Here is a 16,819-nt window from a genome sequence, read left to right on the forward strand (position 1 = left end):
AGTGATATAATAATGGTACAATGCAAAATCCACAACTTAGCATTTTTGATAATACTAGTATATTTCGCAGCAGGAAATACAGAAGAAGATAGAAAAAGAGATCAAGAATTGAAAGTGGAATGTGAAAAATTAATACAGAAAGCAGGAGAAACAACTCCTTTGCTAGTTATGGGGGATTTTAACGGCCACGTGGGATTTCTGGGACACCAACAAGTAGACAGAAATGGGGAAATGGTGCTAGATTGGATGGGTAACCACAACCTAACACTATTAAATGGAGATGAAAGGTGCTCAGGACTATACACGTGGAATAGACAAGATCAGCATAGTGCTATTGATTTTGTTCTTGCAAATAATATGCTATATAAACAATTTAAATGTATGGAAATAGATGAAGATAAAACAGTATTAGACATATCAGATCACAACTTAATAACAGTAGAATTGGAAGTAAAAACAAATAGAGAAAATAATTGCAATAAAGGGAAGTGGGAAGAAATTACATATTATAGCAGTGACGCAAAAGATATAGACGAATATGTGAACTCTATAGAGAGAAAACTTGTCAGCAAGGATGTAAAAAACATTGAAGAGCTAAACATAATAATGGCAGAAATGAAACAAGAACATTTGGCTAAAACATATAGGAGAAGGGTAACGAATGAAGGGAAGACCAAAAAACAACCTTGGGTAACTGAGGAAATAAGGAGAAAAATTAAGGAAAGAAAGGAACTTTATAGAAAAAAAGAGAAATGAAAAAGATATTAGGTTAAAACAGAATTAGAAGAAAAATACAATCATAAGAAGAAAGAAGTACAAATACTGGTGAAAGATAGTATAACTTTATATAAGAAAAGGAAGACCAGGGAGATAAGAGATGATAAAAACAATAAACAATGCAAATAAAAGAAGAATTTAAGAAGTCCAAACTGATCACAATGGGTTGCCAAAACTAAAGCAAGGTGTTATCCTATCTAATTTCAAGGTAGAAGGGAATAAAAGTAAAGATTGAGAATCCCATTATGGTATTGATTTATTTAAGGCACAGGCAATATAAACTTAATAAGAATAATAAGAATAAGTTTAGAAGCTTTGCACCTATTTATAAACTTATTTTGCGGAGTGAGCAATAAGGAACCAGGAATAATAATAATAATAATAATAATAATAATAATAATAATAATAATAATAATAATAATAATGATAATAATAAGGCTTTTATTAATATCGTTTTCTTAGTAATATTGTGTCTTCTACAGTTCCATCTCTGAAGAAAAACTAAAGAAGAGGAAGAACAATGTTTGTTTACATTTGAGACGATGGAAGTCTTGAGAAGTTAGAAGTCTAGGAAACCACGATTAAGTTATTTTTTTTTAATATATATCAGCTCTATTTTATCCACGTTGAACACAAATATTTCATAATGGTACGGACTACCTAAACTCTAATAATTTCGCAATTGTATTAATTATTTAGCCGTGTCACGGCAAACATTTATGGCAACTGCCATAAGGCTTAGAGTAGACACTTGTCTATCGTATGAAGACGAATTCCTTCAAAAGGTTATTTCGTAAATTAGTTGTTTTTACGTAATATCTTTTGATCATTTGTATGATAGCAGACACCTGTATTTATAATAACGGCCACTTGAATCTATGATAGTGGCTACCTGTATGTATGAAAGCAGCCACCTGTATGTATTGTAGCAGACACCTGTATGTATGATAGCGGCCATCTGTATTTATGATAGCAGCCACATGTATGTATGGTAGCAGTCACCTGTTTATATGATAGTGGCCATCTCTATTTATAATAGCGGCCACTTCTATGTGTGATGATGGCCGTGCCCTACACTTATTTTCAACTCTTTCGTAAACTTGGTAAATATATATCCATTCACCGTTCTCTGTCCACACATTATACATACGTTACCTCCCCAAACTGCCTTTTGACCAGTTCTGAAGAGACCAGCTTGATTCATGAGGCTGGTTAATTTCCTCCTTTAATAATGATGATGAAATTGAAATTTCCTTATTTTTTCCTAGTGATTCGTAAGACATCGCCGTCGCATTACAAAAACCCCTGTCCGTTGTTCTGCAAAACCTCTACTCAAGAACACCACCTGACCTAAACATCCCTACTTAACCTAACCTACAAGCCGTGTCCTTACCTAACGGCTAGACTGCCGTATTCTTAGCCTACCCTGTGTTTGATTTGCAACCCATTTAACTCTTAGCGAGGTAACACAATCATATTGTGTAAAAGGAAATCCATTTCACAAGTCAAAAGTAAATTTACATTTGTCCCAATGAACTACATTAACATAAATATAGATGTATATACTGTACTTACATTACTCAAAGTCATTGAATTCGCAATCTTCATGTATGATCTTTCTGTTGGTCAACTTCCTTTTTGTTGTGGGTGAGATGACCCGGCAATTAGCGAAGAAGAAGGAATGAGGCGTTTATGGTGTTGGGACGGGCAACAATTCCTGGAATCGTGGCACGAGCTACTGTATTATAACACCGCCATAAAACGTGGATTTGCCGTTGTTCGTTGATTTTTCATCATAGTTATAACGCATTTCACCAAAACAATACTTTGAATAAGCACCAGAATAATCCACCTGGAGTCCTATCTTATACAAATAAGCTGTAAAGTTATTACTCTCGGTAAACTTCACAATCCTTACAATTTTCGAATTAGTCGAATTATAAAACGATTTACAAGTATCCTCACTCTTGCAGTGATGTGTTCCCATTTTCTCGTCTCGGTGGATTAGAATGAGCATCTCCAAACCACGCTTGGTGCTCCCATTACCCTGTTTTTAAATTTTGGAAACATCCGATTCTGATTGGATGAAAAAGAAAAGCCAAGACTTAATAAACATCTCCCTTGGTCAAAGTCTTTGGACATCCTGGTATTTAGATACAAGTCGACTTGATTATAGGAACTTTCTCTCCTTAAAGGAGCTAGGGTTTGGATCTGTATCTGTGAAGGAATAATTAGAAATGTTTAAAGTGATTCTTATTTTTCCTAATAATACAACCCTGAGCCCACTCCTCAAGGCAAAGGCGAAGGTCGGAAGCGTCTGTGCAGTGTGCTGGCGAGGGGACAGGCTCTCCAGCCACCCGCCAGTGCATTCATTACGAACCCCATTATGAATTCTTTAAAGCCGAGTTCCATCTACACTGAAATCATACTCTTATCAAAGGATTCAGTTTTGCATAGTTAAAAAAAAAACCACAAATATCTTGAAGATTTTGACATTTTTATCAGGTTTGAATTTCCTCCAGAGATTAATCTAGTTAATAATACCATTAACTATGCTTTCAGGTCATGCAGGTTGGCTGAATTTGGATGCCAACGTGTGCAAATTCTCAACAACAGCTTTTCCTCTGGTTAAGGCTGCACGAGCACACTGCCGCACCTGTATACGTTCGTGAGTCACCATCTGCTCTGCCGCGTGTTTTAGTACATCCTCTTCAATTGGGACCAAAAGTAAAGTCAACTGTATATGCTAAACTATTCAATATTTGTAATGAAATTAGACCTAAGGCTCTCAATATTGGTGATCCATATAGAAATAGCTTGAATGTTCTGAATTCAAATAACAGTTTTTTTAATTTTGATTGGAATGTAGTGTATCTTGACTTTGAATTGTTTAACCTTTTATAACTCTATACAGTGTATACTGTATACAGTTTAATTACTGTACTGTAAGTTTGTAATGCAACGTGATTCGTCCATTTTCAATTCGGTCATTTCAGAAAGATAATCCTGCTGGCAGATGTTTCGAAAGCTAGAGACCGCACAAATGAATTTTTATGTGCTGAATGTAGTAAGAATCTTTGACAGTAAGGAAGAGAAAAGCTCTCCCTGCTGAATCAAGATGGAAGGCTACGGGAACTAAGTATCAACACCAAGAATGACATAAAAGATCTTGCATAGACTCAATTCGGGAAATGTCAAGAATGATGAAAAATTCTTCCGGTGAGTTGTGTACAAAACTTCAGTTTGAAGCAATGCAGTCGTACAGTATCTTGGTTTACAAGTTTTCCCATAAAAAATAAAGAAAATTCACATAAATAAACTTATGTCATCAGATTTAAAGGTTTCGTAATGTAAATTAATGACAATTTATAACCCCTATCGTCAGAAATAAGTAAAAGATTAGAAATCACAATGAAAAGTAAAAATAGCTGACAAATTAACTCACACTTCCGTACCTTTGGTTGGTGGGAGATGAGAATGACCTTCACTATCACTTACTGAATCATTTGATTTATCCTTTTTTCTTCTCATTCAATTTTTATAAGGAACCTTTTTAGAGACGATTATTTTTGCTCTTACTTTAAAACGTCATGAACATGGAGTAAGAAGAAGGTGAACACTGCATGGATGGTGTATGGGCACCGTTTGACTGCTTTCATTTTAGTCTTCTCATTGTTTATCCACAAAACATGCCCATACGGTTTGAAATGTTTGCTCACAGATCGATACAATTCCCATAAACCAAGTTGAGTTTGTAGACTCGTATTCAAAGTTACTCCTAAACCGAGTTACTTCTGTACTGTACTTTATTTCATAATTGTTCCTGCCCTATATACAACTATATACAAACCCTTTTGCTCTTTATAGTGGCGATGTATTTTAAAAGCAGCTGAAATCAGCCATAAGAATTGTAACGAGGTGCAACTACCCACTACTAGTCAGCAGGGTGTGGCAGACCAGCTACCCCTCTCACGCCCATACTGGTAATATTACAGTGTACAACAACTTAATTTTGGCTCGGTAGAAAGTAGACGTTCCGTGTCTCTCTCGTTAACCTTAATAAACTGGCCTTTGACTTGATCAATTGACCCTGGACTTCCCTTAGGTGTGGATACAGTACTATAGCTTTTAGTGAAGCAGCGGTGCCCTCCACCGGGAGAGTATCTCTTGTTGCCACCTGCGGCAACTCCTGCCTTCCTTCAGGCATTCGGGTCTCCCTGTTTAAGGAATGGCTTCCTAGAGTAATACAATTGGAGGCATAGTAGCAGCGCACACAGTCTCCCCACGGGTTAACCACTGTGTTCCCCTCCGAGGCTCTGGAGGTAATGCACTGATAGAGTTCTTGTGCCCTTAGCTGCAGCTCTTTCTGCTTTTTGTTCGCTTTCTTTCCTGCAGCTCTGGCGTAAGAACGAGAGCAGTTGCAGACTGGTTCCCTTCAGGGCTACCAGTTGGGGGATACTTTTGGGGTTATCCCAGAAACTAACCCAGGGTACGTTTCTCAGGCATCGCTCGATGCCGACCTTCAACTTGAGCTTAAGCTCGTTGACGGGAAGTAGAGAGCACTGCTTGGAGGTCCACCTCCATGTGTCGGGCATCCTTCCCGTTCGTGGTAAAGACATCCTTCCCCACTAGGAGGTATCAGGCAGCTATCTCATCCCTGGGAAAGGCGTCCTTGCGGGTGCTTCCACAAGTGTGTGCTCGATTCGTCCTTGCCTCGCTCTTGTTCTTCAGAGCATAGCTTCTTGGAGCTAGACGGCGATGTAGTAATTTGCAGACTGTGGCCGGGAGTAGCACGCAGACTATTTAGTGTCAGAGTGTCGACCACACACTAACTTCACACTACATGAAAGATATGGGGGAATGCCCCCAGATCTGCGCAAAAGGGAAACAATCAAGAAAGAATGGGTCACTGGGCCCCATCCCTTGATTTTATTTCAAAATGAGAAAAGATAAATAGATAAAAGTTGTTTACTAATTTGAAAAAAAATAATAGTTACTGAAAATTAAGTAACACAAAAGACACTCTTTCTAACAGTAAGACAATATAACCTTTGATGAGGTTGTCACAGTTGGCACATCTTAGTTATATGCTCTCTTGTCTATGGGCTTTGCATATCAATACATCTCAGGATGCAAACACTGTCTGCCTTAAGGACTACAGTAAACAGAATGTCAACATGCCACCTACATTGTTTGCCAAAATGGAGTAAACAATGTCAACATGTCAACCACATTATTTTAAAAAGGCATCTAACACAACTAAATTTTCCCTCGCTTACCCATGCGAGTCCAAAGTCCCATAATTCCCGCTTTTCTTTTTCAAAATAATATTCTCTATTGAGACCTGTGCAACGAGAAAACTTCTTATGTCTACTACTCTTTCCGCAGGTGGCGTAGCAGAAGTCCTGGGGGTTCTAGCATCAGTTAAATCTTTAGTACCTTCTTTGCGGATGGAACACCATCAATAACCAAAGAAGGCCACGACCTTCTATCAATGTTTGTTGGATTTACACTGAGGGCAGGAGTAGCATTCACATGTATTTCCCTCCACCTAGAAGGAGTCTGGACGGAAGGGGTTTCCTTCTCAGAGCTGCAGGTGATAGCTGACTTCTATACGGGTGACCTATTGCTCACACTGCGCGACATGGTGGTTAGCCGAGCCACAGGGCAAGCACAGGTTGAGCCGTCTGCGACACTCATTCACGATGTGCCCTGGTTTCTCGCACCAAGTACAGTACCTCCTCTGGAATTGAGGAGACCTATCCGGGATGCGCATTGATGACAGGCCCACTTCCACAGATGCAGGCTTCGGGACAGGTCGAGGAGGTGTACGTGGGTAGACTCGCTCGGGTGCAGGTGAAGTTTGGAGGCAGCCATGTCACCCCTGTTAGCATCCGAGCTGCGCCATGACTGTCCCACACAACTAATGGCCAAGTTCTCTGCCTTCTGGCTTTGCTGACAGGTTGCCTCAACAAGAACACCCAACAGGTGTAGGGCATCCTGCCAAGTGGCTTGATGGCCGGCAGAGATGTTGATGGTGGCCAGAGATTGTTCCAGTCAACTCGCAGCTTTTCTTTGCATCGTTTACGTCACAGCTCTTTCCGGTCTAGGTTACGTCGAGAATATGCTGACTTACACCAAGAGGCCAACGGCATGGCATAAATTTTCAACAGCAATGGGGTTAGGTGGCTGCTCGCAATTCCTGACCCTTGCCGTTGTACCCCAGGGTACAAGATGGTGATGCTTATTGCTTGCTTGCGTCTCCCATAGTACCCCCAAGGCACGAGTCTCACGAGCAATTTCCGTTTGGGGTCATCTATGAGTCTTGTAAGCTATGACGCTGTAACACTTCAGGGTTATTGCGTACATCGTGACCGTTGGGCACAACAAAGCTCATAGAGTTTTGTGAGGCCAAGCCCTTTGGGACCTGGGCCTCTGAGTTTTGACCTCTCACGAGGGAAAACCTGCCCTTCTTCTAGTTCAGCACAACCTTATTCTTCTCCTTGTGAGCAAATACCTTCTCTGGTAGGAGGGCATAAGTACCTTGCTTCATGATGCATCAGCCTGTGTTAGCAAAGACACTAGTCTCACAGAGAAGTCATGCGCATTGTTGCACACCCATCCAACGAGGGCTAGCATGGTGTGTGGGCGAGCGCCTCTATCTAAAGAAGGTTTGCTTGCAACCCAGGTTAATCGCCATATTACTCATAGTGGATTAGCGGGTCCCTACTCACCAGCCCGCAGAGCTTCAGTTTTGCTGTTGTCTCAAGTACATGTGAATAACTTTGGCAAGTTTTAAAAGAAGCCACCTGTGGTTCACATTGTTATAGGCTGCTGTTAGGTCATAAAATATTACCCTTTGTGATTTTCCCAAGCTCAGAGCCATCCTCAATATACTGAGTGAGGCTAAGTGCCTGAAAGCAGCAGGATCTTCCTGCCTGGAAGCCAGCCTGCTCTGGTGTCAGTTGATCTTCGACTGTGGGAGGTAGGCGGACCATCGTCACCTGTTCGTACAGTTTATATAAGGTGCAGAGGAGAGATACTGGCCGATAACTCTTAGGGATCATTGGGTCTTTCTCAGGTTTTAGCAAGGCCACAACTTTAGCTTCTCTCCATAGTTTTGGGATCTTGAACGTTCTTGCAAAGTTGTTAAGAAGTATTAATGCTCATGATTTATTCCTGTTGCCAAAGTGCAGCATTATCTCAAATGTAATGTCATCCAGACCAGCAGCTTTTCCAGGTTTATGGTATTTCATGGCTTCCTGGAGTTCTTCAACAGTGAGTGGTTTAATCTCGTTATTCTCTCGCATGGCATGTTTCATTTCGTACTTCATTCTTTTGTGATATCTTCGTTCTTTGTCATATGGCATTCCATTAAGTAAGAGTTGTTTTGCGCCTGCATTAGGTGTTGCTGTAGCTATTCTCTTTTGGGTGTTCTTATTCAAATTCAGTTTACTGATTGTTTTCCATGCTTTCTTACTGTTCTAAGTCATATCTGTGCTGGTTATCAGTTCTTGCCATCTCTCCTTCTTCTCATTGGCTACAGAGGCTAATAAAAGTTCTAGTTCAGCGGTGTTTTAGACAGACGGTTCTGAATTGTACTGTTGAACAGGTTGGGCTTATACCACCCACCAGCTAAGGACCCCCAGCTCGTTATGAATTTTAATGACCGACTTCCAACGTCGCAGAAATCAACCTCTCGTTAAAAGTCTCAGGTTTGTTTGATTAAAAAAAAACAGTTCGCTCAAAATCTATTTTTGGGTGAGATAGCCATGTCGTCCTAATGGAAGGTTCCTTTAAGTAGCTTCCCAGGGTATATTTGACTACAGTGATATTCCCAGAGAATTTAACTTAAGGTCTCCAGAACTCCTGGTGCGAATATCCTTAAAGTTTCCTTTAAGGATATCGCATAATATCAGGGGACGTATTCTTGGCACGCCACATAGCAATCTGCTTCCCGCATAGCGTTTACGCTTCGAGGGGGAAAAGTGGCAAAATAAAAGAGGAGCCGTTAATAAGGTTCCCTTCCTCCGTTACTGTTTGAGTACTCAGATGGCCCCACCATCGCTGCCATCTTTATTCCTTGTAGCATTGAGCCGGTACTACAGATACAGTTTGTTCCAACATGGAGTACTTACCTCGAACTACTTTCTTAGGAGGATCTGGGATTCTCCTCATTCTACCGACTAAGAATTTTGCGTAGTTCCCCGTCTCTCCGTTAGCTTGTCGGGGCGCTCCAGGGCAGAAGGATACTCGCCCTGGGGCGACCCGGGATCAGCGCTTGAGTTTGCGCTTGTTAGATCATCAGTAAGCGTCTGGTCGCGGCGTAAATAACATCTCGCCGCTCTTTCTCTCTCTCTTATCCCGTCCGATCACCTTGTGTACCACGTGTTCCTTTGTGTTCTCCATCCCTTGTGTTTCCACGTGTTCCTTTGTGCTCTCCATTCCTTGTGCTCCCATGTGTTCCCGTGTGTTCCTTCCCTTGTGTATCACGTGTCTGTGTTATCTCCCTCACCTTTCCCTTGTGTTCTTGTGTCGTTTGCGTGTCGCTTTCCGCTATGGAATCCCAGCGTCGCTGTCCCGGGCCCCAAGCTGGTAAGTCTTGTGGAGCCTGGCTCTCTAAGCCTGAGGTTGACCCACACACGCTGTGCTCCTTGTGTCGGGGGAATAAGTGTTCACCTTCCTCCACGTGCCAGGAGTGCGAGTCTTGGCCGGAGATGCAGTGGACCGTGTTCTCCAAAAAGAAGAAGAAGGCATCCAAGAAATCGCCGAAGAAGCCAGGCCTTTCCTTGCCGCGTACGTCGCCCTCAGGGCAGTCGGAAAGAGGTTCTCCTTCTCCTTCCCCTACCCAGAGTAGGGGACGATGTAAGTCCGTTGCGGGGAAACGGCCCATTGCCATTCCTCATGAGTCTGATGTTGGGGAATCTGTGGAAAAGGGGCATACGCAGACGAGTGGGGAGTCTGCTAGTGTGACGGAAGTATGTGTTGTAGATGATGGTCTGGTGCCCGCAGGACCCGTCTCAGGTGAAGACCCGGTGTGGGGGAATCCCAAATCGGCTCCTACACCCACATCGTGGCAAGGTTTTTCAGGTTCAGCGGGTTCCGGGGTTGGTCGGGACAAAGAAAGGCAGCCCACGTGTTCATCCGATCTCGACTCCATTGTGTGGCCGGCGCCTAGGATGCCCTTCAGGTCACCTGTGAGGAATGAGGAGGAGTTCGAAGGGTGGTTCGCCTCTCGGCCCTCTATCCGCTCACCCCCGGCGCCCTTGGCTACGCTTCCGCTGGACTTTATGGAACCCTTGACCCCGAGATCCAGACCAAGGACCCCTAGGAGGCTCGTCATTGAGACGGACGACTCGGCGAGCTCCTATTTTTCAGACGATTATTCTTCCTACGATTCCTACTCTTTGGCTAGTTCTAGCGGACGTGACTCCAGGAGGAAGAGGAAGCGGTCCAGGAGGAGGAGACCGAGCTCACACGCCAGCCCGGCCAGGAATAGGTCGAAGTCCTCGAGGAGGAGACACAGGAGGAGGAGCTCCCTGAGTAAAAGGTATATCACGGTGGTTCGCCACCGCCGTGAATCCAGGAAGAAGGTCACCGCTCCAGTGCCTACTTCGGTAGCCGCGGGAGCCACTTCCGTACCCTTGCACAGTGTCTCTTCGGCCCCATCTGCTCGTCAGGTGCGGCCGTTGTCACACTTTCAGTTGCCCCGACCTAGTAAGTCGGCGGCTCCACCCATGTGTCGGGAACTAGCACCGCCCGGGTTACCCCGGGAGGAGGTAAACCCCCGTTCGGCTACATCCGCCCCGGCGGCTCTACCCGCAACGGAGGCGCCCGCTCCATCGCTCCGCCAGGAGGAGAGGGATGCCTCCGCTCCCACGGATCCCTCCGTGATCGATGAGCTTTCCGACACGGAGGTACAGATTGTAGACGAATTTCTGGGAGCGGACGAGGGTTCCCCGGACGAGGTCTCGTCCTACTGTAAGGTTTTGGCACTTATCCGGCGGCACCACAGGTTGGATGAACCACAACCATAAGCGGAGCAAGCTTGGCTCTCAGGTCTGGGCAGGATGGTGGACAATCCTGTCCAGCAGAAACCTTCTCTGACTCTACCATTAGCTCCCGATGTTGCCCTGGGGATGGAGCATGTGGACCGTTTTGTTTGCAGGCCCGGCGAACTCGTTAAGGGCACAGGGTTCCTCCAACTCCTGCCGGGTCTTAGGACCCAGAAGAAATTCTATGTGCCCGACGGGCGTCACTCTCTGCCCCGCACGGTGGAGGAAGCGGTCGCTACCCTGAACCAGGGCAATCCAGACGAGCTTAGCTTGAACGCACCGGTGGTCTTCTCGCAAGCGGAGGCTGCCATGATGGAGGACACGTCTCAGGACATCGTAAACGTCACTTCTTGGTTGGACTGGTAGGGGTGCAGCCTAGCAGGCTTCCAGCTAGCTCACGACCTGTCAGTCCCCGAGAATCAAGCACTCTTACAGGAACTGATCCGCTCGGGGGGCAAGGCCATGAAGTTCCTAGCTTTTCAGTCCCTTACCCAGACGGCCAACTGGGTTCTGAGGAGAAGGAACACTATTCTGAACAGGCTGCCCCGTAGACTCCCCTAGAGGGAATCGAAGTTCCTGAGAAACTCTGCTGTTTGGTGTGAGACGGTGTTCCCCCTGCAAACAGTGACTGAGACGATGGAGAGGGTCAGCAGGATGAAGGTTACAACCGAACCCAGACAGCAGTTAGCAAGATGGCCCCCGGTGAGAAGAGCCACTACAAACGGGGCCTACGCCCCCAGCTAGGCAGGAAGCTTCTACCCCTTCTTGGCACCAGTCCCCTCGGCCCTCCAGAAGGAGTGGTGCCCAGCCTCAGGCCTCCTTCAGGGCAAAGTTCACGGGCTCAAGGAGAGGCCATTCCGTCTGTCTCCCTAGGAGGAGATAGGAAGAGAGGCCCCCTACACCTTCCCACACCTCAGGTGGGGGGATGCCTCAAACACTATTGGCAAGCATGGCGGGACAATGGAGCGGATCCGTGAACGGTGATGGTCCTCAGGGAGGGATACAGCATTCCCTTCCTGTCAGGTCCGCCCCCGCTGATTCCCGAACACCGGGCAGAGTGTCTCGCGCCCAAGGACTCAGAGAAGAGGACAGCCCTACAAACAGAAGTGGAAGCCATGTTGGACAAGGGAGCCCTGCAACCGGTTCACGAGCCTTCCCCAGGTTTCTACAGCAGGCTCTTCCTGGTGGAGAAGGCGATGGGAGGTTGGAGGCCAGTCATCGACCTCTCGGCCCTCAACAAGTTCATTTAGAAGACTCCCTTCAAAATGGACATGCTGAAGCCTTGAGAGAAGGGGAATTCATGATGTCCCTGGATCTCAAGGATGCTTGCTTTCAGATTCCCGTTCACCCCTCCAGCAGGAAGTTCCTCAGAGTAAGGTGGGGCGCTCAGACTCTGCAGTTCAGGACTCTCTGCTTCGGTCTTTCGACGGCTCCACAGGTCTTCACGAGGGTGTTCGCCCTAGTTTCGGTCTGGGCACACAAGCAGGGCATGAGACTGATCAGGTACCTCGACGACTGGTTGCTTCTTTCAGCCTCAGAGGCAGACTTAAAGTTTCAAGGTTCTCTGCTGGTGCAGTTCTGCAAGGACTTCGGGATCACGATCAACCTCGAGAAGTCCCAGTTAGTCCCCACCACCAGGTGACGTACCTGGGGATGGTACTGGACTCCCAGCTAATGAGAGCCTTCCCCTCCCAGGAGAGGTTGAACAATCTAGACCAAGTGATTCGCCCATTCCTAGTTGGCACTCCGGTGAGGGCCAAGGATTGGCAGAGGCTAGTGGGTCACCTAGTCTCGTTGGAAAAATTAGCTGCACAGGGCGGACTCAAATTAAGACCGATCCAGTGGAACCTGAAGGATCTCTGGTTAGCGTAGGAGTTCCCGCAGAAGATAGTTCCGGTGTCCCGCTCCTCCAGGGACACTCTTCTCTGGTGGTCCGACAGGAGTCACACGTTGAAGGGAATTCCGGTCGGCTCCGTTCGGCGCCTCTCCCCCGGAGATGCTGCTCTTCAAGGACGCATCGAAGGAGGGATGGGGAGCGCATCTCCTTGAGGAAACAGCAGAGGGGAAATGGTCAGAGGAGGAAAAGGCCCAGCACATCAATTTCCTGGAGCTCATGGCAGTACGGAACGCCCTGGCGGAATTCCCCCGTCTCTTCCGGGGGAACTCAGTGGCACTCATGTGTGACAACGCCACGGTGGTGGCATACATCAAAAAGCAGGGAGGCTTAAGGTCAAGGGAATCGTGCGACCTCACAGCTCAGATCCTGGAATGAGCCGAAAGGAACCACATTCAGTTAACAGCCAGGTTCATTCCAGGAAAAAGGAACGTTCTGGCAGACGGACTCAGCAGGACAGGACTGGTGGTGGGGTCAGAACGGTCTCTGCACCCCCAGGTGGCACAAGAAGTTCTCCGGCATTGGGGCTCCCCGGTGATAGACCTGTTCGCCACAAGACTCAACGCCAAACTCACCGTATTTTGCTCCCCAGTGCCAGATCCGACAGCAGCGTTCGAGGACGCCTTCCAGCACTCGTGGGACGGTCTCGACGTCTATGTATTTCCCTCCTTCGGGATCATCAGGCAGGTTCTCAACAGGCTGAGACAAGCCAAGTTCACAAAGATGACTTTGGTAGCACCCTGGTGGCCAGAGAGGGAGTGGTTCACGGATCTTCAGGACCTGGCCACCCTTCCTCTTTGGCCCCTGCTGTCAAGAGAAGACCTTCTAAGTCAGCCTCACTTCCAGAGGCTACACGAAAATCCCCAAGGCCTGAAGCTTCACGCTTGGAGGTTATCAAGCGACTGCTAAGGAAGGAAGGCTTCTCAGACAAGACTGCTGACAGGATGTCGGGATATCTCCGGAAATCCTCATGCTTCGTATACCAAGCTAAGTGGGCAATGTTCGTTAGGTGGTGTGCTACTCAGAATCTGTTGCCCTTAGACGCTTCGGTCTACAATATCGCAGACTTCCTAGTCCATTTACGGGATGACAAGGGAGTATCCATTCCAGCCATCAAAGAAGTCCGTGCAGCACTGGGTTAGGTTTTCCAACTCAAGGGCATCAATCTAGGCACTTCCCGCCACATCTCCATGCTGATCAGAACTTTTGAACAAACTTGTGACCCCCGCTCCTCGAGGGTCCCCCAGTGGGATGTGGCCAAGGTTCTTAGGGCTCTCTCGAGCCCCCCCTTCGAACCGCTTAAAGACATTCTGGACAAGGACCTCACCCTCAAGGCAGTCTTCTTGTTAGCCCTTGCCTCGGCCAAACGGGTGAGCGAGCTCCACGGGTTGTCCTTTGAGGTTTCACACTCGAAATGGTGGAAGGACATGTTAAGTTCTTACCAGAGTTCGTGGCGAAGACCCAGAACCCTGCAGTTGCGGATCCCAGGTTCGAAGAAATCTCCATCCCAGCGATTCCGCGCTCGGACAACCCGGAAGACCTGCGTTTGTGCCCGGTAAGAACTATCAGGAAATACCTCGGTAGGACATCCAAACTCAGACCGGCCATCAAGAGTTTGTTCGTTTCCACAGGTCCAGTCAAGAAGGCGGTGTCCAAAAATACCATACCCTACTGGCTTAGGCAGGCTGTGAAGAGGGCCTGCGAGAGTGATGGCTCCATGGTGCCTGGGACCCCGAGACCACATGATATTAGGGGCCTTAGCACATCCTTGGATGGCGGTGGGCCAAATCTTAAGGGCAGGCACTTGGGCTAGACAGTCCACGTTCACAGCCCATTACCTGAAGGACTCTACGAGAAAGTCCCTGGATGCTTTCTCCATTGGGCCGGTCATTTCGGCCATGCAACAAGTTTAGTGGTTTCGGCCCCTGGTAGCCTGTGGGAAGTAATCGTAAACGACACAGGTTCCTCCTTACTCTCCCCCTTCCTTGCTACCCCCCTTTCCTTTATCCCATCCTTTTTCATATCCCCCTTCCAGGTGAGAGGGGTACATTGAGGCACACCATGTCTGGATTATAATTAAAGGTGAGTTGTACATAAGGTAGACTTTTGCGTGCTTTCCCCTACTCTCCTATCTCTCCCTGGGCAATCTAGACCTAGCCTCCTATCTAGGTCATGGGCCCCAGGATGTTTCAAAATATTCCGAACTGTAAGCCACTCCCTCCTCCTAAAGTATAAGTCTCCTAAGAAAGTAGTTCGAGGTAAGTACTCTGTGTTGGAACAAATCACAAATTTTAAGTAATTTGTATTTCTCTTAACAGTACTTACCTCGAACTACTTTCGGGTTATGGCCCAACCATCCTACCCCGAGTATCTTACAGGAGTTCGAGGAGGACTTAAACATACGCTTACTGGCGATCTAACGAGCGCAACCTCATGCGCTGACCCCGGGTCGCCCCAGGGCGAGTATCCTTCCGCCCTGGAGCGCCCCGACAAGGTAGCGGAGAGAGGGGGAACTGCGCAAAATTCTTGGTCGGTAGAATGAGGAGATCCCAGATCCTCCCAAGAAATTAGTTCGAGGTAAGTACTGTTAGGAAAAATACAAATTACTTAAAATTTGTGATATTCATAGAATTAATCCTTAAAATCTGTGGGCCAATTTGCCCTTTATTCATTTCTTCCTCTTGATCAAAGATGTTTTGTGAAATAATCTTCGATTTTTATATTGAATTTATATTTTGTGATTAAAGACTATGCATTGTTTAGACACGCTTTGGTTTTTTTTATTTTGGTAATGTCAACTCATACATACGTTTCTCTTTCAGAAGACAAGGGTCATGACCCTGATCTGTACAGCGGTACCATATCGTCACTGTCCATTCGTTTTGAGGATGTGTGGGTTGGATATGATGGTGGATTATCCGTTCATCTTGGCCTCAAGGATTTTCCTCTGGGAGCAGTGTGGACTCGATCCACATCTTATCCAATAAAAGGTAAATTCAAAAGTAAATGTTATATGAAGGGTAGATTTTTTATATCAAGAATTCATGAAGTATTGCTGGTATGGAGTTTCTGCTAGGAATAGCCATAGTTAGTAACAGCATCTCTGTTCCTATGCTGATATAAACTCTTCATCATTTAATGAAGAGGATGTCTTCAGCTAGGCTGAAATGGCCTCTGAGTCATTAACGAGTATCACGTCACTCATTTCTTCGACAGCAACCAGTATGTACGTATGTACTGTCTCTGCTCTCATCTTCCTACAGCTGGACCTTTCCTTACTTTCTTTTGTGATAAGTATTGGGTTTTCGCTTTTTGCTATGCATTACCCCTCTCTCTGTGAGAGTGGAAACACACCCAAAGGTAAGCATTTGGCGAAGAGACTTTAATTCCTATGAAGATACAAACCTATGATTCTCAATCTGTTGCGTACCTTTGCTAAGGGCGTGACTTACAGTTCCCCTTCTGAGGAGTTCATTCACGTTCTTCCTATCAGGAAGACAGTCAAGTTCTTGAACCGTAACTCAACTCTTGCTCTGTGGTAGTGCTCCTTCGTGAGGGACTTACTCGTTTTTGCCTGAATGTTCAATCGTTCCTACCTGCCTGTTTTGAAGTTATCGTCTGGCTGGTGTGCTTGACACCGCCAGAGTGTCACTGGGTGTGACCCCTGTGTTAAGCAGTCCCTGCGCTCCCTTGCGACAAAACTCCAGTGTAGATGTTTTGTGTTTTGGGAAGGAAGCTGTTGTAATTTACTCCTGCAAGAGGGCGCATGAACCATTGGCAAGGAGAACTAGAGTTCTCTCTCTCTCTTCTTCCTCTACCAACCTCTCTCTCTCTCTCTCTCCTCCTCCTCCTCCTCCTTTTTCTTTGTCGGACATTTCCTTTTCGGGAAGAGGAATGTCGCCTAGGAAGACCTTTCGGTACAGTTCCATGGAATTTAATGATCGCTCTTCTTCAGGAAGGAGCAATGGATGGTCATTGCTGCTAACTGGTACATTTTGGGTCGGTTTCCGCTCTTGCACTGGTTCTAGGTGAGCGGTCCTTCTGAACCCAACGCCTCAAGTGTTTGAGGGTAAGGTTACACATCCTCCTGCTA

General features: G+C 46.3%; 1 long non-coding RNA gene across 1 annotated transcript; it reads left to right on the forward strand.

The window, feature by feature from the left end:
• The first annotated feature begins 1,299 nt into the window (after positions 1 to 1,299).
• Positions 1,300 to 3,990, forward strand: LOC137633458 (uncharacterized). Its single transcript, XR_011042228.1, has 3 exons — positions 1,300 to 1,426; positions 3,340 to 3,504; positions 3,774 to 3,990. It is a non-coding gene; the product is annotated as an uncharacterized lncRNA (long non-coding RNA).
• Positions 3,991 to 16,819: the final 12,829 nt, after the last annotated feature.

Source organism: Palaemon carinicauda, chromosome 43 (assembly GCF_036898095.1).
Source record: "Palaemon carinicauda isolate YSFRI2023 chromosome 43, ASM3689809v2, whole genome shotgun sequence".
Classification (NCBI taxonomy): domain Eukaryota; kingdom Metazoa; phylum Arthropoda; class Malacostraca; order Decapoda; family Palaemonidae; genus Palaemon; species Palaemon carinicauda.